The sequence below is a fragment of the Notolepis coatsorum genome (assembly GCF_963971535.1).
Source record: "Notolepis coatsorum genome assembly, chromosome: 1".
Lineage (NCBI taxonomy): Eukaryota > Metazoa > Chordata > Actinopteri > Aulopiformes > Paralepididae > Notolepis > Notolepis coatsorum.
The window spans coordinates 128,846,721-128,860,571 of record NC_140165.1 but is presented as its reverse complement, the minus strand read 5'-3'; positions in this window follow the sequence as shown (position 1 = coordinate 128,860,571).

The window sequence follows — 13,851 nt, the reverse complement described above, 5'->3', positions numbered from 1 at the left end:
GGAGGTACTGGTGGTTCTGGTGAGGGGAGGTACTGGTTCTGGTGAGGGGAGGTACTGTTGGTTCTGGTGAGGGGAGGTACTGCTGGTTCTGGTGAGGGGAGGTACTGGTGGTTCTGTTGAGGGGAGGTACTGCTGGTTCTGGTGAGGGGAGGTGCTGGTTCTGGTGAGGGGAGGTACTGCTGGTTCTGGTGAGGGGAGGTACTGCTGGTTCTGGTGAGGGGGGTACTGGTGGTGCCTCCTCATCAATATCTTGATCTGAAAGACAAAGACAGAAAACAAAGAAAGACTTTTACAGTAATGTCAGTGCCATCCAGTGGCAGCAAACTCCAACACAGGACCAGGCTGGCAGGACAAGAACAGGATGAGAACCAAGATGAAGAACAGAATAATGTGTGTGTGCATGCATGTGGGTTGAAACCCTACTGAACAATACTGCTTAGTCATGGAAACATTTTCATGGTCAAGAAAGTACTAGCTCTTCAGCATTGAAAATATTAGCAGCCTGATTTGGTACATTAGGTGGCTGGGCCAGGGCCTGGTTGTCGTTATGTTCTCCTTGCAAGTGCTTTCTGTAAGACAGAATGAAAGAAAATGTTCTGCTACAAACTCCCTCACAACATTGGATATAAGTGGATGAAGCGTTTATATTGTGTGCTACTCGTAAATGTGAAAAGAGAGACTTGGCATCACCAGGAATTAGCCTTTTGCATTTAAAACATGTATACGCCATCTGCCTTGATATGTTAGAACTCTTAACTTAGTGATCACTTACAAATTCTCTGTAAAGTTTTGAGAACTTGAGCCGGGGGCCTATTTTGGGGATGAGGTTCCGGATTGTTTCGTCATCTAAAAGTTGAAACGCCTCCTCATTGATATCTTTATCTGAAAGACAAAAGACAGAAAACAAAGAAAGACTTTTACAGTCCAGGCAGCAAACTCCAACACAGGACCAGAGACCAGGACAAGAACAGGATGAGAACCAAGATGAAGAACGAATAATGTGTGTGCATGTGTGTTGAAACCTATACTGCTTAGTCATGGAAACATTTTCATGGTCAAGAAAGTAAAAATGCTCACATTTAAAACTGTCTGTGAGCTCTGGCAATTGCCACTCAATAAATGTACCAGTAAAATACCAGTGCATACATTAAAAAAAAATGTAATTAAAAAAAAATTATATAAATTATACTTTTTTTTTTTTATATATACCATTACTTTCTAGTTATTACTAAAAAAACAGTATATATAAAACAGTAGCTGTATATATATACTGTATATATATATATATATACAGTATATATATACAGCTACTGTTTTATATATACTGTTTTTTTTAGTAATAACTAGAAAGTAATGGTATTTATTCAACAACAGGTGATTGATTAATGATACTGTATTATGGGGCTGCAGCACTGCAGATATACCCTACTCCAATGATCCACTCAAGTCACTTTGCACTCGAAACCCAGTGGCTCTGCAGATATACCCTACTCAGTCTACAATGCTGGCTCCGGTGAAGTAGCAGAGGATCTGTTGTGATTTTTGCACAATAAATATTCAACATTCTCTTTTGAGACTCCGCCTGAGACTCTTATCATTTGGCACTAAAAGCTAAACATTGTCACCGATATGGCTGTCCGCAACATGTCATTAATTGTGTGCGAGAGGTCGATCAGTGATGACTCTAACGTGAGCTAGGTTAGCTAGCATTAGCTAACGTTAGATGGAAACAAGACAATATAACGTTACTGGTGAAAAAGTGATTTACCTTGGAATACTCCTGTGCCAACTTGCTGTACTTTTGTTGCAGGTCTGCAGCCATTATTGCTGGATTATGAATAGCCCCAACTTTAGCCAAGGTAATGTTAAAGCTAAAACTAGCTTTTCGGTTAGCTCTTCAGCTAATGCTAATAACACCAGCAAGCGAACCCATCTGAGCTCCCCATCAACACCGCTCTGTCGGGAGGATGGCATTGAAGAAAGTATCTGCTGTTAAAATGACAAACAGCATTGACACTTTAATTCACGGTCGGTTACACACACGTTTGTTTTATAATGCTCACAGCAGACCGCAGTGTTGTTGATAAATTACGGGGGCCGGGGGGATTTAAGTTCCGCAAAAAAAGGTTGACTATACTGTTGCAATCGTACGGTGCACAGCCCGTACTGTACCGGAGGACCACATTGACGCGGTACTGTACGTATCCGCGTACCGTTACACCCCTAATGTTTAGTATAGGCAGCTAACCAGCAGTCTATACACCAAACCAACACCGTGACGTCAGCAACAAAATGGCGGCGCACATGTTCATAAATGCTACATAAATGGACATAACAAATCGTTTTTTCTTAGAAACACCTTATTTTTAGGCGGTTAGGTGGCCGAGCGGAGATTGCGTTCGTCACCAGCCCCGGAGCTGGATTTGCCTGTTCGAATCCAGCTCACAGCTCCGGGGTTGTCACCAGCTTGGCTGGCCGTCTGCACTGATACAATTGGCTGTATCAGAGGGTGGGAGAAGCTGGCGGGGTGGGTCCGGGTCGTTGTAAACAGCGACTCCTACAGTTCGGTCGGGGCGCCTGCTAAGCGCGGATTGGACGTGAGGGGGATAGTGTGGTCCTTCCACACGCTACGCCCTCTCAATGCGAATCCGCGCTGCCAGGTGAAAAGAAGCGGTGATTGGCTGGACATGTGTCGGAGGAAGCACGTGGTAGCCTCCACTCTCCCAGATGATCTGACTGTGGGGGGTAAGTGCGCAGCGACCAGGAAGGGACTGGGAATTGGCATACGACTAACATTGGGATGGGAGAAAATCGGCGGAAAATGGAGGGGGAAAAAGACCAAAAAAAAGAAAAAAAAAAACGCCTTATTTTTATAACGTGATTTTTTTCTGTGGTTTATCTAAATACTAATTTGATGCTATGACTATGTTTATATCGCTATGCTTCATCTCCCTTTTAATGTCTGGATTTGTGTTGGCATCACTGCCTCACAATGATTCATCGGTTTGATGTAAAGTGTCCTTTATTGAGTTCAGACAACAGACCTCTAATGCCAGTCTAGTATCAAACTGGGGGGGTGACTTTATTTTCTGTGAAATTGATGATGTCACTTTGAACTAGATTAAAATAATTGGATGGAAAAACCTTTTAGAGAGAGCATACATCATGGAATGGTGAATGCTATTACTATTGCGTTTTTAAACCAGTCAGGGTGCCTATTCTGGCTACCCCACAGCCCCATTGGAATCCTGCTAGTTAATAGTTAATAATTACCGCACACACAGAAAACAATCAAAGAATTTGCCAATTAATAGTGATAGGATTTTTTGTCTAATGGGCAAATCTCAAACAGCTTTTCTCACATTATTGTCCCTCTCCAGATGAATGCAAACATATGGAAAGAAGTATTTTAAATGTATGGTTTGAGACCAAAACATATTTGTTGATATTATTGGGATGCCTTAATTCATAATATGTTCATAAAATTTCCAGAAAAGAACAAATTTAGCATGGAAAGAAAATCTTAAAAAAAAACTCCTTATCTTAAAAAAAGTCTTACTGAAGTAACTCCTGAAAAACCGTGAAAGCGGAGGCAGAATGGAGAGAGGCTCCTGAAACACACTGAAAACAGTGACAGAATGGCACGATACGATAAAGTGGAGGCAGAATGCTATGAGAGTAGGGCTGCACGATTCTTGCTAAAATGTGATCTCTAAGAATTGAGATCACGATTCTCTCACACGATTCTTATTTTTCGTCAGTTAAAAAAGTAAAGTAAAGTAAAAAGTAATCAAAAAATTAAAGGACTTTTTTTAAAGGGAATTTTTTTTCGATTAATCTCAGATTTTTTTTCGATTAGGCTCCTGAAACACACTGAAAGGGGAGGCAGAATGGCACGAGAGGCGTATGTTTACAATAAAGCAGACATACCAAGCCTGTAATGACCAGGCAGGAATGGAGATGTGGACTAGGGGTGTGATGAAATATCGTGCCACAACATTTTGCATTATAAAAACGTGGTGATATGTGTCATCAAGACGAAAAACTCGATTTTGGACAGAGGTACAGGAACACAGAGAGGGTGCTGACCAGCAGGCCGAAGGGAGGAAAAAGTATTGTGTGACACAACAAAATCAGTTTCTAGAGCACAGAGATCCAAACACATGCTTCTACCAAAGGTAAAGAAGAAACAACACCATATGCAGTGAACCAATAGAAAATATTGTTGCATCTTCTGACATGACAACGACAAACATGTGCATTGATAGGCCACAACCATGGGACTTATAATTGACCATACTGATTTCACCACACACAGCACAAACGCCCACTAGCTGTGGGGCTTACAGTAATATGCTTGTCATCAATCATCCCTCTTATCGATCATCAACACTACTCAGAGAATGACAATAATACAATAATAGCCTTTGTTAATTTGTCCAAAACAGCCCACAGACCAGCCATGGAGCCATTGGCCTCATTCTGCTTTGTAACGTTAATGTTTTCACAGGGTCTTGGACCGATAATATAATACATCGCCAGCATGCCTATTGATTCTTCTAAGCAGCCGAGTCCGATTCTATATACAAATACGACAGTGCAAATGCTACACTGTGGGACCTCACCATTTACACTGGGAAGCACATGCCTAGTGTACATGATACTATACGTTTATATATATAAACAACTGCATTGTTTTGCATATTTTGTTTTAGAATAAAAGACAATTCTTTGTCTTATGTTTGTTTTCATCATTCAAGTTTTATAAAAAGATATTGTTAATAATATCATATTGAGATTGTGAACACAATATCATGTATCGTATCGTGAGCCAAGTGAATCATCACACCCCTAGCTATTTTCACAAACAGACTACACAAGGGTAGCGGCTAGATATGACGGGTAACAAACACTAATGATCACGCACTGACTAATATGGGGGCTATTGAGACGAGACAGCGGACTGCACGTGAAAGACAACAGCTGGGGGTCTGGAGAGGAGACAGTGGACTGCACGTGAAAGACAACAGCTGGTGGTCTGGAGACGAGACAGCGGACTGCACGAGAAAGACAACAGCTGGGGGTCTGGAGAGGAGACAGTGGACTGCACGTGAAAGACAACAGTTGGGGGTCTGGAGACGTGACTGGACTGCACGTGAAAGACAACAGCTGGTGGTCTGGAGACGAGACAGTGGACTGCATGTGAAAGACAACAGCTGGTGGTCTGGAGATGAGACAAGACAGCGGACTGCACGTGAAAGACAACAGCTGGTGGTCTGGAGACGAGACAGTGGACTGCATGTGAAAGACAACAGCTGGTGGTCTGGAGATGAGACAAGACAGCGGACTGCACGTGAAAGACAACAGCTGGTGGTCTGGAGACGAGACAGTGGACTGCATGTGAAAGACAACAGCTGGTGGTCTGGAGATGAGACAAGACAGTGGACTGCACGTGAAAGACAACAGCTGGTGGTCTGGAGATGAGACAAGACAGCGGACTGCACGTGAAAGAGAACAGCTGGGGGATATTGAGACAAGACAGCGGACTGCATGTGAAAGAGAACAGCTGGGGGATATTGAGATGAAACAGCGGACTGCACGTGAAAGACAACAGCTGGGGGTGTGGAGACGAGACAGCGGACTGCACGTGAAAGACAACAGCGGGGGGATATTGAGATGAGACAGCGGACTGCACGTGAAAGACAACAGCTGGGGGTGTGGAGACGAGACAGTGGACTGCACGTGAAAGACAACAGCTGGGGGTCTGGAGAGGAGACAGTGGACTGCACGTGAAAGACAACAGCTGGGGGTGTGGAGACGAGACAGTGGACTGCACGTGAAAGACAACAGCGGGGGGGGTGGAGAGGAGACAGTGGACTGCACGTGAAAGACAACAGCTGGGGGTGTGGAGACGAGACACTGGACTGCACGTGAAAGACAACAGCGGGGGGGGGTGGAGAGGAGACAGTGGACTGCACGTGAAAGACAACAGCGGGGGGGGTGGAGACGAGACACTGGACTGCACGTGAAAGACAACAGCGGGGGGGGTGGAGAGGAGACAGTGGACTGCACGTGAAAGACAACAGCTGGGGGTGTGGAGACGAGACAGCGGACTGCACGTGAAAGAGAACAGCTGGCGGATATTGAGACGAGACAGCGGACTGCACGTGAAAGACGACAGCTGGGGGTCTGGAGACGTGACTGGACTGCATGTGAAAGACAACAGCTGGGGGTCTGGAGACGAGACAGCGGACTGCACGTGAAAGACAACAGCTGGGGGTGTGGAGACGAGACAGCGGACTGCACGTGAAAGACAACAGCTGGAGGTGTGGAGACGTGACTGGACTGCACGTGAAAGACAACAGCTGGGGGTGTGGAGACGAGACAGCGGACTGCACGTGAAAGACAACAGCTGGGGGTGTGGAGACGAGACAGTGGACTGCACGTGAAAGACAACAGCGGGGGGTCTGGAGAGGAGACGAGACAGTGGACTGCATGTGAAAGACAACAGCTGGGGGTGTGGAGACGAGACAGTGGACTGCACGTGAAAGACAACAGCGGGGGGTCTGGAGAGGAGACGAGACAGTGGACTGCATGTGAAAGACAACAGCTGGGGGTCTGGAGACGAGACAGTGGACTGCATGTGAAAGACAACAGCTGGAGGTGTGGAGACGAGACAGTGGACTGCACGTGAAAGACAACAGCTGGAGGTGTGGAGACGAGACAGTGGACTGCATGTGAAAGACAACAGCTGGGGGTCTGGAGACGAGACAGTGGACTGCATGTGAAAGACAACAGCTGGAGGTGTGGAGACGAGACAGTGGACTGCACGTGAAAGACAACATCCCACGCACCAGGAAAATTGCTTTGACGTGGATTTGAATCCCTACGCGACACTTTCACGCTACAGACGTGAGGCCCTAATATGTTTTTTAGGATGCATTTGGACAACAAAATGATGTGTCGCTATAAAGAACTATGTAAAACCTATGAAAAATAAATAAATTAATAAATAAATTATAATTATAATACAAAAATAATAAACACACTACACTGATAGACGATATATATGATACATATCAGTATATTGCCCAGCCCTATACTTGACAAAAGTTTGAGAACCACTGCTCCGGCGACGGACAGCTAATGCCGGTGGGGCAGCTATAATCACAGACCTCAAACAGAAAGATTGAACAGTTGAACAGTATTATCTCTTATGTTTCCCCCCATTGCCTTGAAGCGATGGCTCGCACTAGTAGTTTTGGGGGGCCTACCACCCCCCCTGAAAGAAATCCTAGGGGAAACACAGAGTGATGGACATCAAAAGGCTACCTGACAGAAGGGACTAAAAGTTATCCTTCGTATCCTCAGTGTGCTGAACAAGCAAAATAACCCAGACTTCAGACAATCTTCAACAGATGCTGTTTTTCCCAATTACTCCTCACTGTCTCCTCTGTTCTGTCTCCTTTTCCTTGCTGTCTTGTTTTCTGCCCTGCACTCCCTTGATCAGATTGGCTGAGAAATGCAATATTAGAAGTTTTAGCTAATTCAATTCCATTGAGCCACGGGCAGCAGGCTTTTAGACTCTTTCTCAAATGGTAAATGCATCATTATTTTGGGCGTTTTTCATCCTCCTAAGGATTTAAATAAAGAGTTGTGGAGGCATGGTGGAGCACGAGCGTCTTGACAGCTCGTTATTCACAATAGTGTGCAAGATTCTATGCTATGAGGGGAATGCTATGTTTTATTATTTATTTTTATTGGAATTTCCACTCAGATTTACATTGAAGGTATGCATGGGCAATTCTCAGTTGAAGGAACTGTTTAATTTAATCATAGACGTTTGAGAATCTTCTGCTGCCATCTCCAGTGATAAACAAACAAGGATGGTGTGTGTGTGTGTGTGTGTGTGTGTGTGTGTGTGTGTGTGTGTGTGTGTGTGTGTGTGTGTGTGTGTGTGTGTGTGTGTGTGTGTGTGTGTGTGTGTGTTGAGCAATAGAAGACAGGGAAGAGAGGCTGACACAGCATAGATTTAGTGAAGAGAGAAGCAATTGGTAGAGAATGAGCTCGGATAGGCAGTGGAAGAGGGGGTAAATCACATGACAAGGACCCGGAGAGAGAGAGAGTGTGAGGCCAGCAGAGACGGAGACGATAGAGGGCTGTTGATTGATGGGCCAATAGTTACTCTGTTGTTTATCACCTGGGCTGAGACGGTGTTAAGTAGCCGTGTGCTGTAGTACAAGAGGGAGTGCGGGAGGCAGAGACCGGAGGGAGCCACATGTGAGAAGAATAATTATGATGGAGTTGGGGCTTGAGGGATTTAAAGTGGCAACACATAGATCTCAGAGAATAGGGGACACGTGACGTGAGAAGGCAAGAGATGGCCTAAGGGGAAGATTCCTCGGGTCCAGAGAGGGAAAGCTAAGGTGGGCCAGGTCAGAATTGGGGTATTGTTAGTGTTCTATTATGCTTTGTTTTTAGAATAGGAAAACACTGACACGGGTACTGGATATCGGACTAATTCTAGGCTAAAATAGGGCATCATTATGGGAGAATCTCCCCAATACTAAAATCCACTACCAAGAGCGTCATTTCGGCACATGGAAGCATGTTACCATAGATCTCTCTAATAGAGAAAAATGTATTCATTGTTATCCAGTGGCCCCACACTTAATAGTCTATGGGCACATTCACACCTGCCTAATTTAATTTGGTTGAATCAAACCCTAGAGCAATTGCCCCCTCAGCGCAGTCCGTTGGAGAGGTGTCAACATGGTAATTGTACTCTGGCATGCGGCATGTTTGATGTGGTCTTGGTCCCCTTCCAAGTAATCCCAGAAAAACCATGCATTCTGATTGGACAGTTTTTATTGACATTTTTCCATATATCTCCAAATGTGTGATTTTTCATCACCACAAGTTTATTATTTTCTCTTTTTAGTAAGTTCAAAAATAGCCAAACAATGTTGTGATACTAAACAAAACGGCTACCTCGCATGCATAATTCAGGTGTTCAGTAGCCTAATTAAGATAAGATATTCCTTTATTGATCCCCTTGGGGAAATTCAGGCATCATAGCAGCATGAGGGAGGGGGGAGGTGAGGTACAGGTAGTAGAAGACATGGTACAGGTCATAGATTTATAGTACAGTGGAGAAGTAAAAATAAAAATGGAATAAAAAGTCAGTGTAAACAATATAACAATATAATTAACTCTGGACATGCGCATATGGGTAATGAGGTGCAAGATGAGGGTATGTATGCCCTCAGTTATATTTGCCCTACAATAAATATAGTTACAATATATAATTAATAATCTAAATCTAATCAAAAAATGCTAAATGCTCTGAAGTATACAGTATACACACATAAGGTGCGGTATGCGTAATATATAGTTACAATATATAATCCAATCATCTAAATCTTATCTAATATATAATCAAAAAATACTAAATGCTAAATGCTTCTTGCCCCACCGGAAGTCCAACACCAGCTCCTTGGTTTTACTGGTATTGAGTTGGAGGTGGTTGCTGTCGCTCCACCCCACAAAGCTCTCCACCAGGGCTCTATACTCCTCCTCATCGTCGTCGGTGATGTAGCTTGCGATGGGAGTCCTCAGAGAACTTCTGCAGGTGGCACCCGCTTGAGTTGTGGCGGAAGTCTGAGGTATAGAGGGTGAAAAGGAAGGGTGACAGCTAGGGTTGGGTACCGTTCACATTTGAACCGATACCGGTACCGGTACCTGTGAATCGATACCGGTACCCAACGGTACCCTTTTTCTGTACTTTGGTCTAAACAAATTTAATCTACCTACCTCAGTTGTAAAAAACTAAATCCAAACTTAAAATAATTTATTATCATTATTTATTTAGAACAATTTGTTGATATATATAATATTGCAGTGAGCGTTGTCTGCATCTAGCTTTGTAAAGTGTAACAACACTTGCGACCATTTTCGGCTTGCCATTCGACTGCTTTGTTGTTGAATCAAGTCAAATCCTAGGTAAGCGTGTATTGTGCATGTGAACGCGCGGCACACTTCATAGGTTTCGTTTCGCGGTAAACGAAGCGTTGACGTCATCCAACTTTTTCATTCCTTTTTTTTACCGAAAGGTGGCACAATTACAGTGAATTCTAAAATGTAAAGAGTATTTTGTGTGCCAGCCAAAGTGGTAATTACAATATAATTTTTGTTTACATGTTTGTTAGGCTTTGTTTAGAATGTTTTACTCGTTTGTCAGTTGTGAAACAGCAGTAAAACTAACAAAAGTAACAATTTCACTTCAGATTCAGACATATTGGTGATGAACATAGGTACATGGTACATTTATTTTATATAGATTTTTCTCTACCAATATGCATTTGATTATAAGTGTTATAGACTCACGTACCCGGTATATAGCTTGTGCTCCAAATAGCCATTTGTTTGTTGTTTGGGTGCAATCGTATTTGCTGACAAGTCCACAAAGTGGTTTTTTATCTGTCTTTTTCTTTTGCTCTCAATCCTCTCTCCACTTACCCTCTGTCTTTACGTCTCCCAATCAATCATATATCTATCTCTCCTCATCTGGGCTTTGGTCTCACACATTCTTTAGTCAGTGTGTGTATTAAGGGGTGGTTTATGGAGGTCTTACCAAATAACGGCTGATAAATCCTCTCAACTAAATTACTGGCAGACATGATGGAATTGTTGTTGTGATCAATTCGAGCTGTCAGAGATGCTTACGTTTTGTGATAATCTCAATCTGTCTCTTTGTGGAACACCAATATTACACATTTCTGACTGCAAACCAAGGCAGGAAACTAACTTTGTTAGGTTTTGTAAATTCATAGTATTGTATTTTAGTGACTGATATCTCTACGGCAGAATCACCTCAATGCGATCTGCATGGATAGTTCTATATCATGCTAGCTTCCGCTCAGCGTCATATTGCATATATCTCACTTCAGTGTATATGCACTGAATACATTTCAAAATGTACCTTTACATACCAACATCCGTCTGGCCACACCCCCATCTGCTACCTATATAAGCAGGGGTGGGGCCACACACTCATCTCCTTCTCAAATTTCACCACAAGGAAGTGCCTGTTATATACACCACTTGACGTGGGAAAGAAAGTATTTATCTGAAGAAAGGAAAACAGAAGACAAGGAGATACGTTGACATTATATCTTTATTTTCTCTCTCAATATTTTCGAGAAAATACGGCGATATTGTCTTTGTCACTGGAGTGTCTGGAAGATGATGATCATTCTGACCTCCACCGGCTTTTTCGTATTAGGGGCTCGCGCCGCTGTTATACTCCCCACCTGCAGTCCTCCTTGCTGCGGCTGGATAGGTATTGAACCTCCGGTCATACAGCTGGACTGTGGGAGGCACCGGCTGTTGTGAGAAGTCAAGTCAAGTCAAGAGTTTTAATTGTCACGGCATACAAGTATACAATGAAATGCGGGTGGTCTTGCCCGCGACAATGTGCAATACAGTGGTACAACATATAATAGAATCCAATAAAAAAACAACATTGTGCAATAAACAGGTAACAGGTAACATGGTGTGACATCTCGGTATCTGTACATAGTATTTACAGAGCATATAGGACATGCTAGGTAGCTTTAGTAGTGCAATACACTGTTCCTGTTGTTATACTAATTTAAAGTGGCCTTTCCTCTTGGCCATAAGTGTGCGTGTGTGCGGCATGAGTGTGTGCCCGCTCGTGTTAAAGTGTTAAAGTGGCTGCTAGTGTGTGAGCGTGCACAGCGTGCGTGTCGTGTGTGTGCTCGTGTGTGCTTGTGTGTGGATAGTTCAGTGTTCTGTGGCACTCAATATTCATTGTTCAAGGCTCTGATGGCCTGGGGGAAGTAGCTGAGCCTAAGCCTCTCCGTCCTAGTAGCTGGGGTTCGCAGGCATCTGCCTGACCTCAACAGCTGGAACAGGCTGTTATTGGGGTGGTGGGGGTCTTTCATTATTCTGCAGGCTCTGGATTTGCACCTCTTGTTGTATAGAACCTGCAGGGGAGGTAGCGCAAACCGGTTTGCTTCCGAGCTGGGTGAGTACTGTTTTGCTTGCGAGCACTAGTTGTCTGTTAACGCTATGGGGGTTAGCTGACAATTTTACGAAGGCCGGCCCAGGATTGGGGTCCTCTGCTCGGCTTCTTAAGCGGCGGACGGAGGATCTTGGTCTGACGCCCATGATGGTCAACCTAGTGGGCCGCGACCGAGACCTGGTTAAACCCGGGATTCTCTGGACAAGCGGATGCTTCTCTGTCCCGTGCAGGCCCCATCTTTCACATGAGTGAGAGTACACCCTAACGAGGAAATGTGGGCATGGATCTTCGTTATCGGAAGATCCCTGCTCAAGTCGGCTGCAGCCCGGATGGGAATTGTGCCGGCTCCGCTGTATGTCTGGTAAATCACCTGTCTGAAGTGTGGCTTGTTATGTCGTTGTGTACAGTTCAGGTGATAGCTGCTTAGCTTGCGTGCTAGTTGTGGCCTACCTGTTAGCCAGTCAGCTGTTAGCTTGTTGCTATCAGTCGAGAGCGGCTGTTAGCTTAATGCTACACTGTTGAACGTTACTGTGACTATAACATGCCTTAAACACTCTGACTACGACGTCATCTTTGACAGAGGATGTTAGTCGACCCTACACCCGGGTGCCATGCCAGCGAGGACTTCGTCAACATGGAGAACGGCGGCTGGGTGGCGTAGCAGACTTTACCATCGTCACCAACGCAGGAGATGCCGGGTTCGACTCGGTGTCCCGTTGACCAGTGTTGCAGTCCTCTCGGCCTGCGCTCAGGGTGAAGGTAGGAATCCTGACCGGACTTTAAACACTTCTTCTTTCTTTCCCTTCTAAATGTTTTGTAATAACGATCAAATCGAATCAAATTTATTTATAGGGCCCAACAACACACGTTAATGTCCCCATGGGCCGTACAGATCTTCTTTAAACAAGTCAAGAAGAAAACATAACAATAAGTCAAGAACAGAACAAGAACACCATAAGGTGCAAACATTTTTAGATGAATGCAAATAAATGAAAGAATGCAAGCACTCCCAGACATACCCCACGCGAAGGTAAGGAAAAACTCACTAAAACCTAACAATAGGGAAAAAAGCTCCACAGGCAGTGTGGAGGAGAGAAACCTTAGAAGGGCCATTCAAGGGGGGATCTCCCTTCTTAGATGTTGGTGATAGTAGTGTTGCAGACGGACAGTTGGTAAGCATGCACTCATGTGTGTAGTGGAACACAGATGAGTGCATGCAATAGCAACTGTACATTTTGAAAAATTAAAGATAGAGCTAATAGCAATAGCCACTGAACATTTTGAAAGATTAAAGATAGAGCTGATAGCGAATCTATTTGAGGCACAGGGGCGGCGCAAAGAGGGTCACGTCCTCCCCATCTTAGTCAAGGGACATTTAACACTCCGGTCGTTGCTCAGGGACAGCCGGAGACAGGGAGATAGGGGGCGGCGCAGAGAGGGTCGCGAACTCCCCGACATCATCGCGGGACATCCGGCACTCCGGTCACCACTACGAGACCTCCGGAGACAGGGGGGCACGCAGAGGGGGTCGCAACCTTGGAAACCTTGGAAACGATGTTTCCAAAACATGTGTTGCTGCAATACATTGAGGATACAACGCGTGTTGTGTGTGAATTGTCTTGTCACTGGTATAGCTTCTCTCTCCATAGAAAATCTGCGTTGTTTTGTACATGAGTAAAAATTAACTGGTTAGTTGTGATGAGAACATGTGTGTTCATGTAACGTTTGTAACGTGGGTGAACTCACAACTAAGAGGGTTAGTTAACCTGTAAAGCTATGCTTAGTGACATGTGATTGAGGAATGA